We start from the raw sequence: 21,878 nt of genomic DNA on the forward strand, positions 1-21,878 counted from the left end.
CTCTCAACCGGTGGACAATCCAAAAGCAAACGTGAGCGCAATCACCCTTCGTAACGGAAGAGAAATCAAGCAGCCCATTTTAAGCAAGCCTGCCAGCAAGAAAAATGTAGTTGAGGAAGATAAGATTCTTGAAGAAGAAGTGCAAAAGCAAGATAAACTCCCTCCTTTAGTTACTCCAGCACCTTACCCGAATCGATTCGACAAATCGAAGAAGGAAAAGGAAGAGAAGGACATCTTTGAGGTATTTCGCAAGGTCGAGGTAAATATTCCATTGATTGATATTGTTAAACAAGTTCCTTGATATGCTAAGTTCCTTAAAGATTTGTGCATTAATAAAATCAAGAGAGTTGGTATGAAAAGATTACCATGGGTGCCAATGTGTCGGTTGTACTTCAAAGAAAAATGCCCCAAAAAAGTAAGGATAGAGGTATGTTCGCTGTTCCATGTCAGATTGGGAATACTAGTATTAAAAGGGCAATGTGTGACTTAGGAGCGTCTATAAATGTCATGCCTAAGTCTGTTTATTCCTCTTTAAATGCTGGTCCTCTTGAAGAAACTGGCGTCGTTATTCAACTTGCTAACCGGTCTATAATCTATCCCGAAGGTCTGTTGGAGGATGTTTTGGTGCAGGTTAATGGTTTAATTTTTCCAGCTGATTTCTATGTCGGAGAAGACTGCTTGGTCTTTCACAGGCTACATACATTGAAAAGGTGCTAAATCGGTTTAGCATGCTTGAATCGAAATGAGGTAACTTACCCATGCTACATGGAGTAAAGTTAAACAATCATCAATGTCCTAAAACTGATGATGACAAACGACGCATGGCTGTAGTCCCGTACGCCAGCGCGATCGGTTCGATTATGTATGCTATGCTATGCACTAGACCTGACGTAGCGTTCGCGTTATCTGTAACGAGTCGTTACCAAAGGAATCCGGGAGACGAGCATTGGATTGCCGTCAAGAACATTCTTAAGTACTTGAGAAGGACTAAAGATATGTTCCTAGTGTACGGAGAAGGAGATCTGAAAATTGAAGGATTTTCAGACGCTAGTCATCTCACAGATGAGAATGATTTTAAATCCCAATCAGGATACCTGTTTATCTTGAATGGGGGCGCGGTCAGTTGGAAAAGTTCCAAGCAGGGAAGCGTAGCTTTCTCTACGACCGAGTCAGAGTACATCGCTGCTACGGAAGCAGCAAAGGAAGCAGTTTGGATTAGAAACTTCATTACAGAACTAGGTGTGGTGCCTGACATTGTCAATCCCATTACTCTGTACTGTGATAACAATGGAGCTATTGCGCAAGAAAAGGAACCACGGTCTCATAATGCATCCAAGCACTACCTAAAGCGATACCACATCATAAGAGAGATTGTGGCTAGAGGAGATGTGAGAATAGAAAGAGTACCTACAGAGGACAACGTTGCAGATCCGTTGACAAAGCCTTTAACCCAGAAAGTACATGATCGTCATTTAACTTCTACTGGGATAAGTTTTAGAAACAATTGGCTTTAGTCCAAGTGGGAGTATGTTGGGGTTTAGTGTCCTATAGACAATTGTTGCAGGATACAAACTTAATGTAAATGAATTGTTCTTTATATCATTTGTTTTAATGAGATATATGTTTTATAACTATATATAAAGGCAATCCCTTTTAAGCACTAAATAAAGTCTAATAGAAGGAAATCCGTAAGTTTGTTTAAAGTGATTATAAAGTGTTCATACAAGCATGAAGTGAGACAAAACTTTATAATAAACTAATAAACTTAAAACCACCCAAGTCAAGTGATATGTTTAGGATTGATATATCACTGTTGAGACTTGTATGTAACAATGTCTTCTGTCCGACAGAAAGCTGATCTCACAAGCTTCATATATATAGATATCTGGACAGTTACATAGATCCGATGAAACGTCGTTCATTAGGATTGGGGATCCGATTTGAGATAACAGGATGGGTAGATTCATCTTTGTCACCTGTTCATCTCATTGGTATTAATAGGTATAACTAATCCTCAGACTCAAAGGAATGTTAATTGGTCATCCTGAATTACTGAATGTGAGACTTTGATCCTGCGGTCCCACGATCCTTAACAGAGATGACTCTGGGGTGTGAACTGCAAAGGTTAGGTGTCACAGGAGGTAATGTCAGGGTAGTTATACATTGGATTGAGCATTTATCACTCCCGATTAATGGGAGATACATCCAAGGATCGCTTGTGGAAGACTCGACTCTAAATCCTTGCAAGGTGATAGCTTAAGAGTAAGAAATACAGATTTCACTTAACCTATCTATTTGAGTTGACTCGGCCTATACAAGTAAAATGAACGTCTAGCTATATGTGACTTGACATCACCCATAGTCATAAGATTCAGTTCAAGGATGTAGTTGATAAAGGATCGAATTATACTGTAACTAATACAAAAGGGTTAACGACAGAATCAACCTGTCTTCTTAACGGACTCTGGGGGAATGATTATAGACTTGCCAATAACATACTCAGTACATCATTCCGTTATGCAAGGATTAAATATAATTCTTGAAGAAATTAATTTAATAGTTGCATACGGCCAAAAGTAGTAAGAACCTAATGGATCACACATAAGACTTGGAACCAAAAGAGAGATGGATGTCATTAATAGATGGAAGCCCAATTGAGCCCAGTAAGGCCATTTAAATAGAGGGGGGCCGAAATTTATATATAATAAATAAGGAATTATTTTAATTCCATTAATCCTAATTTGATTAGGTTTATGAATTAAATTAATTAAGAGATAATTAAGTTAGGAGTTTTAATTAGATTAATATACTCCTATTATTATCCAATTAGGTTATTTATTATTATCCTAGATATATTAGATGTATTATAAGATAATAATTGGGAATCCTATTCCGAATTGAATTCCTATTAAGTAACCTATTCCTATCTAACTAGGGTTTAGATACAAGTTATTATATATACCCCCCTACTACATGAATTTCGACTAAGCCTAACCCATCCCCTCATTGTGATTTTCGAAACATACAATTAGAGAGAGAAAGTGAATTCGCATCCCCTAGTTCGTGGACAAGAATTCATACGGCTTCCATCGATTGATTAATTTCATCTATCTTTCTTTCTCTTTGATCTTGTGTTGGTTAATTAGAGGCAATCTATTTTGGTTGCATCTCATACGGTTGATTCTAACTTAACCTCACCGTGTTATACTTCGTGCTTGGAAACTCGGAGAAGAATTGTGGGCGCTTCTTTAACAACGGTAGATTGTTCTTCAAAAGGTATTTCTTCTTATCCCTCTTTATATGAAATAACGATTAAGGGATCCTATGGTTAAAAGGAAGTAGGCTAAAATTTTATATTTTCGCTGCTATACCTTAGCCTTAATTTCCTTCAAAAACCTGGGTTAAAACCATCCCGACCCGAGCTCTTATCGGGATTCATTGAAAACACTGCATATTTAACTTCCTTTGCCAAGAACGGCCTGAGCAGATCCTCATTAACATCCAATGATATCTTCGCCTGGACGTTCTCAAGAATGGCATTAGCAGCACAACCATCTGAAGTAAATATATCAGTAAAATAATTATGAATTAGAGGACTCAAACATGATTCCAGTCGACCCAGACACCGCCCTCATTTTTCAGTTGAGTAAGAGTGTTTTTCTTTCTCCTACTATTGGCAGTCGCATGAAAATACTCAGAGTTCAAATCCCCCACATGAAGCCATAATTTCTTTGACCTCTACCTCCAAAACATTTCCTGCTGAATAAGGGTGGCATATAGCTCTGACCGGGCAGCCATAAATTGCTCATGTGCAACATGATCTGATTTTGTCTCTGCCTTTTCAATTGCTGCTTACACAATTGTAGCTGACACCTGAACTTTCCCCGAAGCTAAGTATTCCATTCAAACAGAGCTGCTCCACACTGTCACTGCCTTTACAAAAGATATGCACTAATCGAGACAGCCCAAGCTGCTTGAACAGTCGACTTGCAATTTGTCTCGCCTAACCAGACATTTTCAAACTGGAAGCCACGATTACTAGAAAATGTAGCATCAACCAAGGAAAGGAGCAAAGTGGAATGATCCGAGTAGGCATTGATGTGCCCTCACCTAAGGTTAGATGAGAACTCATTAAGGGATAAGTGTACCCCATCGTTATCAAGTAATAAATTTCTGGTTTAAGTCCAGGTTATCGTCCACAGGATTTATTTCTGCAAGTACCGAGCTACTCAATCTCGGATGTTATCTAGGCTTAGGGGGTTTTGAGTTTGTTTTGCTAAGTTAATCTACTCCTAGGTTGAATTATACTAGTCCTAGCTAAGTTATCTGATTCTAACTAAGTTATTCTATGCCTAATTAAGTTACTCTACCCCTAATTAAGTTAAACTACTCCTAATTGATCTTTTCACTAATGAAATTATCCGAAGGAACATGGTATGAACGATAATAATGAAGATAGATTATTAGGTCTATTGAATAAAAACCTAATCTGAGTCACTTGTATTCAAGGCGATTAACCCTACTTACCCTCCTGAAGTTCCTAGCGCGTGATTCCCTCAGGCTGAAACTAGGTCTAAGGCTCAGTAAATTGGCGCTTAATCAACTAAGAGGTCGTCAATCTCCTAGGCTCTGACTAGGTCAGATTCAGCTCGCAATATGTGCCTACTAGATTTTGGGGCTTTTGAATGAGTTAAACCAATTGAATAAAGCGTAAGATAGAGATTAAACAAATAATCATAGAACAAAACAAGAGCTAAATTATTATTAAAGGCGAAGATAAATGTCACAAGATACAATAAGTCAAGTTCGGCAACTGTATCAAAGAGTACAAACAAGGAAAGATAAAAGGAGATACAAAAATCCCTTCCAGGAAACCTGTTTACTCTGCAGCCGGTGACTTAATCTTAAGGACGGACCTTGATAATTCCTCGAGAAAAAAGCTTTGAAGGAGCTTCAATGGAAGTCGAAGAAGATGGAGGAGATGGAGAGGAATTACAAGGGGAAAGCTAAGATAATTTACAAAATTGAAAGATAGCTAAATTACATTGGAAAAACTCTATTTATAGGCGTGTCTCGGCCCTCTTTTTCACCTATTTTCGTGTCCTTATTGGTGTAGGAAGACGTGGGGTCCATCGTGGCTTTGTGGGGGCGGAATTGGTCTTTTTGACCAATTCCCGCAGGCCTGCTCGCCGAGCAGGGCGAGCTGCTCGGCGAGCAGGGCTACTCGCGCCGAGCAGGGCGAGCTGCTCGGCGAGCAAGGCTACTCGCGTCGAGCAGCCCCCTGCTCGCCGAGCAGGCGCCTGGTGGCCTGCTCGTCGAGCAGGCTCCTGCTCGGCGAGCAGGCATGGCCTGCTCGGCGAGCAGAAATGGCCCACGGATGCTCGCTCGTCGAGCGTTTTCGCCCGGCATGTTCTCGATGCTTGCCGAATGTCGTCGATGTCCTTTTTCGCCCGAACTTACACCTGCGCACGTACAGAAACTCCAGATAACATTAGTCCAAAAGCTAAATTGATCCGTCAATCGCTTATTTTGAGCAAACGCTTCGTTTGGTGCGACTTTTGACGGACCAATTAGCTTCAAAAGATAACGGAATTACACTATGCATGCTATTTTGGCCATAATTGCCTAAATTAGTCATAAAACGAGCCTAAACAACGAAAAATAAATAAAACGTTTCCAATTCCTAATTAACTCACATAAAAGCATTTAAATACGAGAAATGCTCGCTTATTAACTAAATAATGCTAAAACTCGTCCTAAAACCGTACCCAAAGATAGGGGTTTTTGACCCCTATCAAACCTCCTCGCACTTAAAACTTTACTTGTCCCCAAGTAAACTAAGAACCAAACCCGCCATCACAAGCAAGATAGAAAACCTCCCGGTTTGACTAGGTGCTTGACACAATTTCGAACATCTGTAATTACATGCATTTGGAAATACAAAGTAGAGACACGATATCCAAAAGCCGCATTTCAATTATCATCGGTCATAGTTTTAAGCAAAAGGACACATGTTCAATTAAACGAGCTTGAGGGGATCGCTAAGTAAAACACCTCACCATAGGTAGTTCACTCATTTCACACAATTTTGGTGGCTAAAGTGTTTACTCTCGGCTTATGTTCTTGCTTAGGATTACGTTGATTTTGCACGTTCATTCGCGTTCCTCTACTATGCTATTTGATTCCGATGATATTAAAAACAGCCTCTAATCGGGGTTGTAATGTGGTTAGAAGGTTAAAGGTACAACAAGGGTTAATAGTTCTAGCGCTACAAAAACAAAGTTTAAATGGCTTTAGCAAATATGAAGTGACTGAGCTTTTTATTCATCCCTTATTATTTTCTTTTTGTGATGTTTTCTTGAGACGTCTTTGATTTTTAAGAACTGGGGAATGAAGTTCTTCCCTTTGTTCGTCTCTTTTCTTTTCTTTTTCTTTTTCTGTTTGTCTCTTTTTCTTTTTGGGATAGTGATGCTCATTCACTTCTTAGCCTTTTGGCTTGCTACTGTAATGCCATAAACAAAGATAAAGCGCTAGAAGAAAACAAAGGCTTTTATTTGAGCTTTGTAAAAGAATTTGGGTTAAGTAGCAAACCAAGTTGTGGTTTGCAAAAACAGGTTAGAACGAAATAAAAATCTATCAACTACAAAAATATAGGCTCAAAGGGGCTTCCTAGAGTGGATGAAAAAGAGAAAATAAGGTAAAGAAAAGGGTTAATTCTAATGAGGTTGATTCATCGTTTATCATCTCAAACCATTGCATGTAGGTTCAACACAGTATTAGGTGCAAAATCTGTAATCTTCCACAAGTCAAAGCATTCACACAAAAATGTCAAGAAAAAGAGCTTTTTGATGTTCGCTCTTAGGCTCAAATTCAACTCACGATTCTTTGGGTTTCAATTTTGTGTTTACTAGTTTTCCCCAAACTCAAGTTTAATGTCACATGCCTTCAATTCTTAAGTTATCTACCTAAGTAATGATTTTAGCATTTCTTCAAAAGTAGGGTCTAAATGCAAACCTTAGCTCATGCTTTTACAGATACAAGAGTTGTGTCCTACGCCTAAACTAGTTGTCATGCAACTTTAGATTCGGTTCTCAGCCCTCAAAGACAAATAATGAAGTTTAGATTCGAAGGAGGTTCACGGTTTTAGGTCCTAAACATGAAAAAACATAAACAAAACCCAAAAACGCTAAACTAAACTAGACACAACGCAACAAAAATTAAAAATTTATACAATTTTTGTAAGTTTGTCTACCCCTCCTCCTCACACTAAAAATATGCAATAAGTTCCAACATTGCATCACAAATCATGAAGAACGAGTGTAAAGAATTAGGGTGGAGAAGATAACTTACTGATCGGCCGGGGGGCATGGCCAAGGCATGTTGTAGCGTTCGCAGTAGTCTGCCGCTACGTATTCAAGACCCGAAAGCCTTCGGTCCATATTCTGCTCAAAGTTGGTGAACCGTTGGTCCATCTGTTGAACAGTGTTAAAGGTCCGTAAGTTAAGATCTCGCATTTCTGCCATCATGGTGTTGATGTCTTGGAACTGGGCCTCCGTCCCCGACGCTTGGTGTTCCCTTTGGTCTCCTGCTGTCGCAGGTTCTTCTTCCTCAGGTCCCTCATCCCTATGCTGTGGTGGAATTCGTGCTCTTTTCCGTCCCCCTCTGCTAGAACTTGCTCCTCCGGTTGGGTTCCTGTTTAAGACTTCATGAAAAGTAGATTTCCCCAAAAACTTGGAGTTAAGCAAAGTAGGGTAAAAAGCAACTTCTTGATTGTCCAAATTTTTGAATTGGCTCTCAAGTAGGTTGGTGACTAAGTGTCCAAGACCTAGGGAACCGCGTTTCCTACTCGTTTGGCTTGAGAAGCCCTCAAATATGGTCTTGACATTATTCACATGTTTGTGGTTGGCCACACACCATAGTATGAGCAATTCTGTCTTTGAGACTTTATTGCTCTCGTTTTTGCCCAACAAGTTGTGGGCCACAAATTTGTGAACAAGGTTGAGAAGTGGGTCCAGGAGAGCGATTGGGCTAGCAGTCTGGGAATCAAAGTCCGATATGCCTGTCAATTGTTCCCAAGCCATATCTTTTGTTATAGGTTTCTCAAAATCTGAGATTGCCTCTGGGTTGTTATAGACTCCCATTAGGGCTGCTAGTGTGGTACCATCGAGACGGTAAGGTTTACCGTTTAGTCTAAAAGAATGCTTCCCACCGCCCAAAGGTAGCTCTTTTTTCCAAGTGGTCAAAAATTCCATGGTAAAGTTGTGATAAACTGGGGTCTGTTTTGTGGCTAGTCTATACCAGCCGTGGAATTTGAGGATTTCATTGAAATCCTTTTTCAGGCCTATAGTCGCTAAATAAGTTTGATCAACAACTATATGGGTAGCAAGATCTTGCTTGGAAAATCTATCGTACAATATCCCCTCATGTTCATCAACAAGACCAAAGGGTGGATCATACTTAGCTTGGAGGCTATCGCTGAACTCGACCTCAGACTCGGCTTCATTCTCGACGACGACCTTGGCTTTGCCTTTCCTACCCATAATTCCTGAGGAATAGACCAAAAATGGACAAGTTAGGATGTTCTTATAATTCTGAACATAAACCCCCAAACAAACCATTCATAGGCATAAACCATAGCTTTAGGAACTTAGGGACTAAAACCATAAGTATTTGGTCCCTAAGTGTTTTACCCGTAATTCACAAATTTATGCAAAATTGGAGATACCCTGATGCAGCGCGGAATCCACTGAGAGTTTTAAACCGTAAACTCACAAAGGCTAACAACTTCTCTAGCTAACTAGAAGGAGTGGATCCCAAATTCATGGACTAAATCCATAGGAAATCAAGATTCCCCATTGTTGAAGGATAAACCTTAACAAGCTTCACAAAGAAGAGTTTTAATTTGATTGATAAGAAGTTAACCTATTACAAGAGAAAGAGATGAATTTATATCATCTCAAAAACCCTAAAACAAATTACATAAAAGGGTAAATCAAATAACTAATTAAAATGATAAGAGAAGGGGTAAATGGGGTAAAGGTAAGTGGAGGGGGTTGATTTGTAGATGGGGAAAGGAGCTGAGGGACCAAAAGTGTAAATAACCAGGAAGTTGGAGTAAGGAGCAAGTTCCTGGAAAAGTGAAAGTACGCGGGGCGTATCCAAAAGTACGCGGGGCGTACTTTGGCTGATGAGCCATTCTCTGAATCAGGATCCATTTTACACGGGGCGTACTCAGAAGTACGTGGGGCGTACTTTGGAAAAGTGCAAGTACACGGGGCGTATCTGAAAGTACGTGGGGCGTACTTTGGCTGTTGAACTCTTCTCCGGGATTACTTTCCTTCACGCGGGGCGTACCGTTAGACACGCGGAGCGTGTCTGAGTTGTTGGGACTCCCTCTGGATCATTTCTTCCCTTATGAGGGTGTGCTTGCTCTATACGCGGAGCGTGTTTGATCCACGCCTCGCGTGGATGACCTCTTGGGCTTTTCTTTGGCTCAATTCCTCAAGTACGCGGGGCATGTACTAAACCACGCGGAGCGTTCCCACTTGTTGTGTGGCACAGTTGGCCTTCTTGCTTGCTTGTTTCTTGTACTTGATTCTTCCCCCGACTTCCCCTCGTTCGGACTCGATCCTAGGGAAAGATGCTCCGCATCATTCACTCTCTCTTAAAAAGAACTTGACCCCAAGTTGCTTGCAATACATTGTTGAGACGTGTTCGTTGTGAATGAACCCAAGCCCTCAAATCGAACCAAAGTGTTGTTCGAGATGAATTCAAGAAGTCCACTCCACATATTGTCGGACTCACCTTCTCCTCATGAGCTTTTCCCGATATCTCAACGAGTACTTCACCCCGGCATCCATCTTCCATGGCACTCATCTCCCAATCTCCACCAATCTCGGATGCTCTACCCACATCGAATGGTATGTCTTGGCGAAGCTTGTCAAACCAATTCCCCATAACTGCTTGGATGATCTTCCAACGCCCCTCATTTGGTTGCACGGACCACCCATAGACCCTCTTGATCTCCCCATCACGAACTTGAGGAATCAACACAACCTTCTTCCACTCATGGCCTACCTCGAATGGAATATCCCGATGACATATATCAACCCAACTAGAATCAACCTCATAAGTATTCTTCAAAACCCCAACATGATCTTGAGTCGAATATGCCCGGATCTCAATGTACCTCACGCCATCAACTCGGATGCTAGGCTCAACCTCCACTCGCACATAGCCAACCTCAAATGACATGCCTCGGCGCCATAAATCAACCCAAATTGGAGCGATCCCTTGGGTACTCTTCACAACCCAAACACGATTTTGACTTGAATAGGCCCGACCTTCGCTTTCATTCATGCCACTAACCCGGCTACCATGCTCAATCTCTCCTTGCCCATGGCCCACATCAAACGGAATATCCCCGCGACATTTGTCAACCCACATCATAGTAGACTCAAGCACACATATAGTAGCTCTTCCCTCACCTTAGGTCAACAATCCCGGAACTTCAAGACTTGCTACCTTACTAACTTGGCCCTCAATCCCCAAGTCTTGAATTTCTTCTACCTCCTCAACATCTCTCGGGCGGTTATCCCCATGCATCAAAGACTTCATAAAACCCACTCTCTTCACCACAAGCTTACTTCTCATTGACTCCTCATAGGGTTGATGCTCCCTCAACAAGCACCACATATACCCCCACACATCCATGTCAAATAAGCACGAACTAATGAGTCCCGAGTTTACCAAGTCTTGACATCCTTCCATCTTCTCTAGATCCCACGGGAAGCCATTCCCCTTCAACAAACAATCACTCAAGCCCATAACAAGATCAACCCTCATGGTCCCATCATAGGAAATGTTCTCCCTCCACATAAAGTTCGCATTCCTCACAACAAGCTTGTCTCTCATAGGCTTATCATAGGGAAGGTTATCACTCAACATAGAGTCCACATTCCTCACAACAAGATCATCTCTCATGGGCTCACCATAGGGAATGTTCTCCCTCAACATGAAGTTCACACTCCTCACAACAAGATCACCTCTCATAGGCTCATCATAGGAAAGATCCTCCCCCAATATAAAACTCTCATTTCTCATGACAAGACCACCCCTCATGGGTTCATCACAGGAAAGATCCTCCCTCAACAATAAACTCCCATGCCTCATGATAAGATCACCCCTCATGGGCTCTTCATAGGAACGGTTCTCCTTCAACATACACAACCAAGCTTCCAACACATATACTTCAACAAAGCACAAAAGAATAAGTTCAGATTTTACCCAATGAGTGACTCGATTCTTTTGCATGTAGCATGTGCTAGGCATCTCGGTGCTATCAATAGGCTTCATAGAGTAACCTTCCTCCTCCTCTCTAGAGCTCAACTCACCATTTTTAGAGCTAGGTGCACTATCTCCTGGATCCCATGCTATGTCATGTGGTAGCTTCCTCAAAGGTGGAAGTCCATTAGGAAGCCCTCTAAGTGGCTCATTGGTAGGCATGTGCTTGTCACCCTCGGACATCGGTTCAACTTCCTCACTTCCCACTTTGCTACTCCCCTTCTCAACTTCATTCCCCTCTTGGGATTTGACTTCATTAGGAGAGTGGCTAGCTATCTCACCCATGGAACCCAAATCAAGGTGACTCAATGTCTCACCCGTTCCACCAATGCACCCATTCACATTCAACTCCCGAGTTGGACATTCTTCCAAAGTGGTCTCCGTTTTCTTACTAGGAGAACTCTTCAAAGGTATAAGAACATATCGGACTCCGCCTTTGCGTATGGTGTAGGTGTTGCTTCTTCCCGCATGTGAGGCATCACAATCAAATTGCCATGGCCTACCAAGTAGCACTTCACAAGCACCCATCTCCACAACATCACACATAGCTTCATCCCCATAAGCTCCAATAGTGAAAGGAACCTTACACCAATGACTAGCTTGAAGCTTCTCCACCTCATTGACCCAACCAAGGCGGTAAGGTCTAGGGTGTGGCTCGGGAACCAACCCAAACTTTCTCATGGCGGACCGACTAATGATATTCACTTGGCTTCCCCCGTCGATCACCATCTCACACTTCTTCCCACGAACTAAGCATCGAGTTCTAAATAATCGATGACGTTGGCTAGGCTCCTCCTCACTAGGCATTGGCACCCTAGTCACCAAATACACATTATGCTCATCGCCATCATCATCAACTTCATAAGTGTCTTCCTCTTGGCTCCACTCAACACTTCTCGACTCATCCAACTTGGAACCGATTTTATTCATCATCACAAGCATCTTTATTTCGGCTCCACTCTTCATTTCCCGACTCATCATCATAATGGACCCTACCTCCATCATGCTCATAAGTATCATCGTTATAGACCCGGTCAACATCCTCCAACTCATCATCACAATAGAATCTACACTCATCATCTTCATAAGGAGCCCCATGTCGATCCCACTCAACACACTGAAGCCCACTCTCATCATTGTAGACCCCATCTTCGTCTTCCTCATAAGCGGCCCCATATTGGTTCCACTCAATGCATCGACGTTCATCCTCCCCATGGTAAACTCTACCATCTTCATCATAATCAAACTCATAAGCACCATGACAAAGTTCACCATTGTTACATATTTCATCTTCAGAAGCACTCTCTCTCTCTCTTCAACCTCATCCTCGAATTCGCCTTCACAATAGTCATGTTCAACATTTCTTTCTAGCTCATTCTCGGATTGGTTCTCCTCTTCACCAATCTCCTCTTCTAACTCCTCTTCTTCATGATCATGCTCAAATTCATTTCCCTCTTCATCAATGATCCGCCTTTTCCCATGACCTCTCGTTTCCTCACACTCCTCTTCACAATTCGAACCGACTAACTCACGTGCCAAGCCGTCCGACTCAAAATACATGCTACAACCCAATATGGTAAAACCACCAACATCTCTCCCATCTCCATAGCCATCAATTTCTACACACAATGCAATTTCAGCACTCTCCTCAAAGAGATAATTAAGCCCAAACTCGTTCTCCCCTTCTTCAATACAAATATCCTCAATGTCCCTAAGCATACATATGTAGCTATGCTTAAAAGGCATTTCATCAAACACTTGGGGAGTACCTTTCTCAACATGGGTTTCTTCAAAATTTCCACTTCTCAATCCCCACTCCTCCTCATTCACACATGCATTTAAATTCTCATCAACAATTTCATTAACAATAAATCCACAATGAGAACTTAAATCTACTTCAACATCACAAACAACCAATTCATCACTAATAATAGGCTTACCCACAACTTCCACATCAAGATTTGAAAGCTTTGGATTTACCTCCTCATTGTGCAATATGGGACAGATTTGGGATGAATCTTTAGGAGGTGAAATAGTGGTTTCCCCATCTCTTTTCCGTTGGGCTCGACGTTGTCGTCTCCGGCTATTTCGGGTTCCCCTTTGGAGCCTCTCCATCTCTTCTTGCTCCAAGTTCTCTCTTGTCTTTCTCAACATTTCGGCATATTGGAGCCTCATCTCCATTGTCTCGGCTTCAAGACGTTCCTTTAAGGCTTGTAAGTAACTCGGTTGAATCATTGTCGAAAGAAGTCTCCGTTCAAGGAAAACGATCGGCTCTGATACCAAATGATGCAGCGCGGAATCCACTGAGAGTTTTAAACCGTAAACTCACAAAGGCTAACAACTTATCTAGCTAAACTAGAAGGAGTGGATCCTAATTTATGGACTAAATCCATAGGAATATAAAATCCCCCATTGTTGAAGGTGAAAAACCTTAACAAAAGCTTCTTGAAGAAGATATAATTTTGATTGATAAGAAGTTAACCTATTACAAGAGAAAGAGATGAATTTATATCATCTCAAAAACCCTAAAACAAATTACATAAAAGGGTAAATCAAATAACTAATTAAAATGATAAGAGAAGGGGTAAATGGGGTAACGGTAAGTGGAGGGGGTTGATTTGTAGATGGGGAAAGGAGCTGAGGGACCAAAAGTGTAAATAACCAGGAAGTTGGAGTAAGGAGCAAGTTCCTGGAAAAGTGAAAGTACGCGGGGCGTATCCAAAAGTACGCGGGGCGTACTTTGGCTGATGAGCCATTCTCTGAATCAGGATCCATTTTACACGGGGCGTACTCAGAAGTACGCGGGGCGTACTTTGGAAAAGTGCAAGTACACGGGGCGTATCTAAAAGTACGCGGGGCATACTTTGGCTGTTGAACTCTTCTCCGGGATTACTTTCCTTCACGCGGGGCGTACCGTTAGACACACGGAGCGTGTCTGAGTTGTTGGGACTCCCTCCGGATCATTTCTTCCCTTATGAGGGTGTGCTTGCTCTATACGCGGAGCGTGTTTGATCCACGCCTCGCGTGGATGACCTCCTGGGCTTTTCTTTGGCTCAATTCCTCAAGTACGCGGGGCATGTACTAAACCACGTGGAGCGTTCCCACTTGTTGTGTGGCACAGTTGGCCTTCTTGCTTGCTTGTTTCTTGTACTTGATTCTTCCCCCGACTTCCCCTCGTTCGGACTCGATCCTAGGGAAAGATGCTCCGCATCATACCCAATGACTAAAACATGGTGAGAATGCAATTCATAATTCTATTGACAAGTTTCTAACTATAATTTGGATAGTTGAACTTTGAGCTAAAATGGGGATTTTACCCAAATTGAGCAATTTCTCCAAATATTCACAAATTGAGAATAGAAATCACACCCAAACTATAAATTAATCATTATGTCAACATAAATTGCAAGGAAATCAAGAATTTAAAAGCAAACAAGAGATTTATTTGAGAAGAGAGAGAGAAACCTAAAACTTAAGTTTTTCTTAAATCTCAAAAATTATTACCCTAAGCTAAAATCTAAGCCTAGAAACATGTTAGAAATCAAAAATAGGTAAAGATTCATACCTTATATCTTGAATTCGGGTTAGAATGGCGGATTTGGGGGGTTAGGTTTTTGAAGAAACAAAAGGAGAAGGAGAAGGGAAGAAAGAAAGAATGGAATAAAAGAAAGAAGAGAGAAGGGAAGAAGAAGGTGGGGAAGGGGATGGTGAGTCACCCCCCCTCTTTTTCTTATTCTTTTCTCTTTTTTTTTCTTCTTTTTTTTTTGGTTCAGGATTTTTAAAATCCCGAACAGCCCGTGTCGGCCGAGCCGGCTGACTCGGCCGACCAGCCCGGCGAGCTGGGCAGTGCCTAACTCGCCCGGGTTGGGCGAAATTCGTTTTTTTTTTTAAAGCGTGGGGGAGTAAAGCTTGACAGCGTAAATAAACAAACGAGATTAGAATTCAATTAACCAAAATAATAAAAGAAAATAAAAACAAAAGAAAAGGGAATGCATAATTAAATTGTTCAAACTTTGAATTAAAACCGAGGAGAACCCGATTTCTCCCCCTTACTCAATCCTTTCTCAGGATCTTTGGGTTCTTCTCCGTTGTGCTCGGGAGAGAACCCTGTGGCCTTTCCTGCCTGTCCCTATTGATCTGAGCCATCTGATTGCTCAAATCTTTGCAGAAGGCTTCGTTGTTGGCAAGCCTAGCCGAGATCTCCTTCAAAAGAGTGATCACCTCGTCGGATTATTTATGAGGTTGCATTGGCCCTTGGTTCTGCTGTTGATATGGGTGCATGCCAAGCCCCTGATCTCTATGTTCTTGAACAAAACCGCTGGGAGGTCGAAGCACGTTTTGATTTGAATTCCCGTAAGAGAGGTTCGGGTGATGAGGCCTCCTGTAGTTGCCATTGTTGTTGTTATAGGAGTTGTAGTTGTTGGGGTTGGAGTTGTTATAGTTCTGATTATATCTCGGCTGCCCCCCAACATAGTTGACCATCTCCACCCCATCTCCAGCGAAAGGGCTACCTGCTTGACAATCCTTTCCATGGTGGTCGCCGCCACAGTGCACACAGGTGGGAGGTTGGCTAAGCTTAGCCAACAGTACATCCATCTTCCTACTCAAATCCGCAACAACTGGATTTTGTTCCTGTTCTTCCACAGCAAATACCCGCTGCCTTATGGGGCCGGCGAGCTTCTGTTCTAGCCACTGCACACTCTTTCTGGCCAGCTCGTTAATCATGTCATATGCCTCTGTTGCTGTCTTTCTAAACAAATCTCCACCCGCTACGGAGTCTACAATAGCTCTATTGGTGGGTGTTAGTCCGTGATAGAAGACGCTTACTAACTGATGCTTGGGTATGTCATGATGAGGACACATGCGCAGCATTTTTCTAAATCGGGTCCAAGATGTGTGGAGCGCTTCATGCTCGGGTTGGTGGAAGGATGTGATCTCGCCCCTGAGCATTGCTGTCTTCGAGGGAGGAAAGTAGTAGGACAAGAATTCCTTCTCCAACCCTGCCCAAGTCGTGATTGAACCGGGCTCCAGTGTTCTTAGCCATTCCAGAGCTTGCCCAGTCAGAGAAAACGGGAACAACTTCAGCCTAGCAGCATCTTGGGGAACCCCATTTGTTCTTGCGGTGTCTGCGCACATTAGGAAGCGATCCAAATGATCATTCGAGCTCTCATGTGCTTCCCCTCCAAACAATCCCGTCTGTTGGATCAAGTGAATTATACCAGACTTGATTTCATAAGTATTAGCCGGAATATTCGGAGCGGCAATGCCGGACAAATGCTGGTGTCGGTGTGGCGCCAGGATCTCACTCATCAGACGAGTGTCAGTTTCTGGCCCGGTGTTCTCAGTGTTTCGCTCATTGTTCCGTTCATTGTCAGTCATTTTGATAGGCTCGATGATCTCGTCTTGCTTCAGCTTTCCGATTTGTTTGCTCCTGCGAAGAGTACGTTCAAGTTCAGGGTTAAGAGGGACACACGGTATTTTCGCTGATCTCGTAGGCATACGCTGAGAAAAGATAAATATAGAATGAAAGGGAAATCATACAAATCATACAAGGTTGCAAAGTTTTGTACAAGTATAAGAGCGGTATAAATAAACACATACTGACACGTATAGATGAGTTGACAAGTATAACTACATGCTCATACAAACGAATATAAATAAACGTAAGTATAAACAAGGATGGTTATCATAAATAAGTATATATAAACAAGTGTATATAAACAAGTATAAATGGTATAGATATGTATGAACAAGTATCATGTTTATAAATAAGTATAGTTATTATGAACAAGTATATATAAGTATAAGTATAAACAAGTATAAACGATATAAACAAAGAATATTCACAAAGAAATGCCTAAACTAACAAATCGCCCTTTGGTTCGATATTGCAGAAGAAATAAATCCCCGGCAACGGCGCCAAAAACTTGATGCGCCCTCACCTAAGGTTAGATGAGAACTCACTAAGGGATAAGTGTACCCCGTCGTTATCAAGTAATAAATTTCTGGTTTAAGTCCAGGTTATCGTCCACAGGATTTATTTCTGCAAGTACCGAGCTACTCAATCTCGGATGTTATCTAGGCTTAGGGGGTTTTGAGTTTGTTTTGCTAAGTTAATCTACTCCTAGGTTGAATTATACTAGTCCTAGCTAAGTTATCTGATTCTAACTAAGTTATTCTATGCCTAATTAAGTTACTCTACCCCTAATTAAGTTAAACTACTCCTAATTGATCTTTCACTAATGCAATTATCCGAAGGAACATGGTATGAACGATAATAATGAAGATAGATTATTAGGTCTATTGAATAAAAACCTAATCTGAGTCACTTGTATTCAAGGCGATTAACCCTACTTACCCTCCTGAAGTTCCTAGCGCGTGATTCCCTAAGGCCGAAACTAGGTCTAAGGCTCAGTAAATTGGCGCTTAATCAACTAAGAGGTCGTCAATCTCCTAGGCTCTGACTAGGTCAGATTCAGCTCGCAATATGTGCCTACTAGATTTTGGGGCTTTTGAATGAGTTAAACCAATTGAATAAAGCGTAAGACAGAGATTAAACAAATAATCATAGAACAAAACAAGAGCTAAATTATTATTAAAGGCGAAGATAAATGTCACAAGATACAATAAGTCAAGTTCGGCAACTGTATCAAAGAGTACAAACAAAGAAAGATAAAAGGAGATACAAAAATCCCTTCCAGGGAACCTGTTTACTCTGCAGCCGGCGACTTAATCTTAAGGACGGACCTTGATAATTCCTCGAGAAAAATGCTTTGAAGGAGCTTCAATGGAAGTCGAAGAAGATGGAGGAGATGGAGAGGAATTACAAGGGGAAAGCTAAGATAATTTACAAAATTGAAAGATAGCTAAATTACATTGGAAAAACTCTATTTATAGGCGTGTCTCGGCCCTCTTTTTGACCTATTTTCGTGTCCTTATTGGTGTAGGAAGACGTGGGGTCCATCGTGGCTTCGTGGGGGCGGAATTGGTCTTTTTGACCAATTCCCGCAGGCCTGCTCGCCGAGCAGGGCGAGCTGCTCGGCGAGCAGGGCTACTCGCGCCGAGCAGGCGCCTGGTGGCCTGCTCGCCCGAGCAGGCGCCTGGCGGCCTGCTCGGCGAGCAGGCCTCTAGGGGCCTGCTCGGCGAGCAGAAATGGCCCACGGATGCTCGCTCGTCGAGCGTTTTCGTCCGGCATGTTCTCGATGCTTGCCGAATGTCGTCGATGTCCTTTTTCGCGAACTTACACCTGCGCACGTACAGAAACTCCAGATAACATTAGTCCAAAAGCTAAATTGATCCGTCAATCGCTTATTTTGAGCAAACGCTTCATTTGGTGCGACTTTTGACGGACCAATTAGCTTCAAAAGATAACGGAATTACACTATGCATGCTATTTTGGCCATAATTGCCTAAATTAGTCATAAAACGAGCCTAAACAACGAAAAATAAATAAAACGTTTCCAATTCCTAATTAACTCACACAAAAGCATTTAAATGCGAGAAATGCTCGCTTATTAACTAAATAATGCTAAAACCCGTCCTAAAACCGTACCCAAAGATAGGGGTTTTTGACCCCTATCAGGCATCATCTTCATTTAGGATAGAAGCCATTGGAAACAAGGGCAACCAGTTTGATGAGGCCAAAGCTAGATCTAGTTTCTCTTTGATGCATTTAGATGAGCCTTTACCTCTCTCTCCTATGTAAATGGATAACCCACCATTTTAACTTCAGGCAGCCTACAATAATTAATCGTCTCATTAAACCCTTGTAATAGTGATGACGAGTGATGGTTACCACCCTTTTTCTTTGCATGTGCTAATAAATCGTTAAAATCACTTATAATTACCCAAGGATAGGAGAAAGAGTCACTTAGGGACCTGAAAAGCTGGCATGACTCTCTTCTACACACTCTTTCATGAAAACCATAAAATGGTTATCGATACTCCGACAAACCTTGAGTGCAAACAATAACATCAATGAAGTTAAAAGAATAGGCTTGTAATCTAACATAATATTTGTGTTTCCAAAAAAGTGCAAGACCTCCCCCCGAATTAACAAGATCCATTAAAAATATACCATCATAACAAATCTGCTTCTTTATTAACTCGAATTTAACACGGTTGCATTTTACTTCCATCCAAAAATAATAATATCAGGATTAAAATGGGACATGAAGTTTTTCAAATGTTGAATAGTATAGGCGTCCCCTAGACCCCTACAATTCCAGCTCAAGGCCTTTATGACCCGAAATGGGTCTGGGTCCCAGATCCCACTACAAAAATTATAGTGATATCCACCTCAAGGGCATTCATTTGTTCATCATTTATCACAGGTTCGGATAAGGAGGTTGAGGGCCCATCCTTCTGCATACATTTTTGTCTTCTTCTTTTTGGTTCCACTATTTCAACCCCATCCAGGTCCACGACCGAATGGTCCTTCCCTATAGCCATACCCTCCCCATCTGGGCTTTGGTCAAGTGTTGCAGCCGTACCCAATCTTGGTTCAGAGATTGAGGTTTCTTCCATTTGTCAGACCACGAGTGAGATCCACGGGATCTGGAATATAGTCACAACAGACAACATTTGAGTTGGGATTCCCCCTAGAACCACAGTGAAGATCCAAGTTGACTACTAGAGGAGATGACAGTAAGAACTTGGATGTTGGGGCTGCCATTGTTCGTCGAGTTGGTGCCCTCATCGATGGCCCAAACACATGTTCCACCTTGTCTAGGTCAACCGTTCCTAGAAGTGTCAGGCAAAACTTGTCTGCATGGCCTATACATCCATAGAAAAAATAAAACGTCGGAAGTGGTTCATATTTGAATAGTGCCCAGGAGACAGCACCCCCTAGTTTACTTATCTTCATTTTCCTCTTCAGAGGCTGGAACACATTGATCGAAACCTAAATCTGCATATAAGTATGTGCCATTCTCGTAAAGTTATTTGGGTTCGCTTCAACAAATGAGCCTAGATAATTTCCAATGCAAACTGCAACATTCTCAGACATAAAGCCCGGTGAAAAATCAAATATTTGAACCCCAAATTTTGTATTCGTCAAAGAAAGTTTCGATGAATTCTCATCGAGCTCAAGTTTCTTTCAGTATCAGCAGGTGCTGATTATATGTCCATGGACCACCTTTGAATACCCTATCTCTTTCGATGGGATGGAAACACTCGAACTGAAACAGGTTGGGGCCTAACTCCAAAACACATATACCTTTAGAGGGTCTTTAGATACCAGTAAAGGTACTCTTCATGAAGGGGATTTTTACAAACCGGTCAATGACAAACGTACCGATCAGATTCCAGGACAAGGGTCGTTGTTGCGCTATGAGTTCATAAGGGTGAAGGATGAGGTCGAGGGTGTTTTCTTCTTCAATTGTTACTAGAGCACTTTGGGCGGTGAAGTCAGCCATGGCCGACGGTGCAGTCATAGCTTAGGAAGACAGTGGAGGTCGTGAAAGGAAGGGCTCAACAATAGTGAGAAATTCTAAAGAGGGATTACGGCTCGATACTACCAGATAAAATTTTAGTTAAATCCCTTCCATCTTCCATCTTATTAAATTGGTGAAATTTTGGATGTTGAGTTAGGTTTTTTTTTTTTTTTTTTTACTTCTCTCTTTTTTTTTTATTGTATTAATCAAAATGCCCTTATTTGTATATCTATTTTTAAATTGTAGAAAGTTTAAGTAATATACATATTTAAACGTCATTTAGAAAACTCGAACAACTTCACTCCAACTTATTTTATTCTCCATGATCTCCCTTTAAAATACTTCACTCCAAATAGTTGAAATTTTGTAAGGATACGTCATTACTCATTAGTATATTTTGGTTTATTTAACAGTCATCAAAGTAAACCAATAACAACAATTCAGAATAGGGTGCGGAAATTAAAAAATGTAAATATGAGAAACACACTTTATATTGTAATGTGTGAGGCTAATAACAAAAGTGTCAGGATGGCCGAGTGGTCTAAGGCGCCAGACTCAAGTTCTGGTCTTCGTGAGAGGGCGTGGGTTCAAATCCCACTTCTGACAGTTTTGCATTTAATTTTTTTTATTCCTTTTCTTTTCTTTTTCATTTTGATTTCCATTTTACTTTATTTTTGTCTGTTCAAATCAAATCCCGCTTCTGACATTTTGTAATTATTATTTTTTTATTCCTTTTCTTTTCTTTTTCATTTGGATTCCCATTTTATTTTATTTTTTGTTAAGTAGAACTGTGAAAGAAAAAATCCAAAAGTTCAAACGAAATTTAATTGGCTAATTGAATAGTATAAATGTTTTTTTTTTTTAAACAAGATGATATTCATTCCTTAAATCGAATCAACCACAATAGTCTCCTGCAACCAAACCGGAGCAGAAAAAGATACGAACTCGCTAGCATTGGACAGGGCATGTCGTGCAACAACATGAGCGCCCCTGTTCGCTAGGCGTGGAGAGAAAGACACTTTATAATCGTGTCGACTACTTAACAAAACATTACAATCCTGGATAATTGACCCATAAACAGACAAGTCTGGATCAACCGAA

The 21,878-nt window shown here is 41.5% G+C and overlaps 1 non-coding gene across 1 annotated transcript; it reads left to right on the forward strand.

Moving 5' to 3' along the window:
- Positions 1–21,299: 21,299 nt before the first annotated feature.
- On the forward strand, positions 21,300–21,383 carry TRNAL-CAA (transfer RNA leucine (anticodon CAA)). The gene has a single exon. It is a non-coding gene; the product is annotated as a tRNA-Leu (tRNA).
- The last annotated feature ends 495 nt before the right edge of the window (positions 21,384–21,878 follow it).

The sequence above is a fragment of the Euphorbia lathyris genome, chromosome 7 (assembly GCF_963576675.1).
Source record: "Euphorbia lathyris chromosome 7, ddEupLath1.1, whole genome shotgun sequence".
NCBI lineage: Eukaryota > Viridiplantae > Streptophyta > Magnoliopsida > Malpighiales > Euphorbiaceae > Euphorbia > Euphorbia lathyris.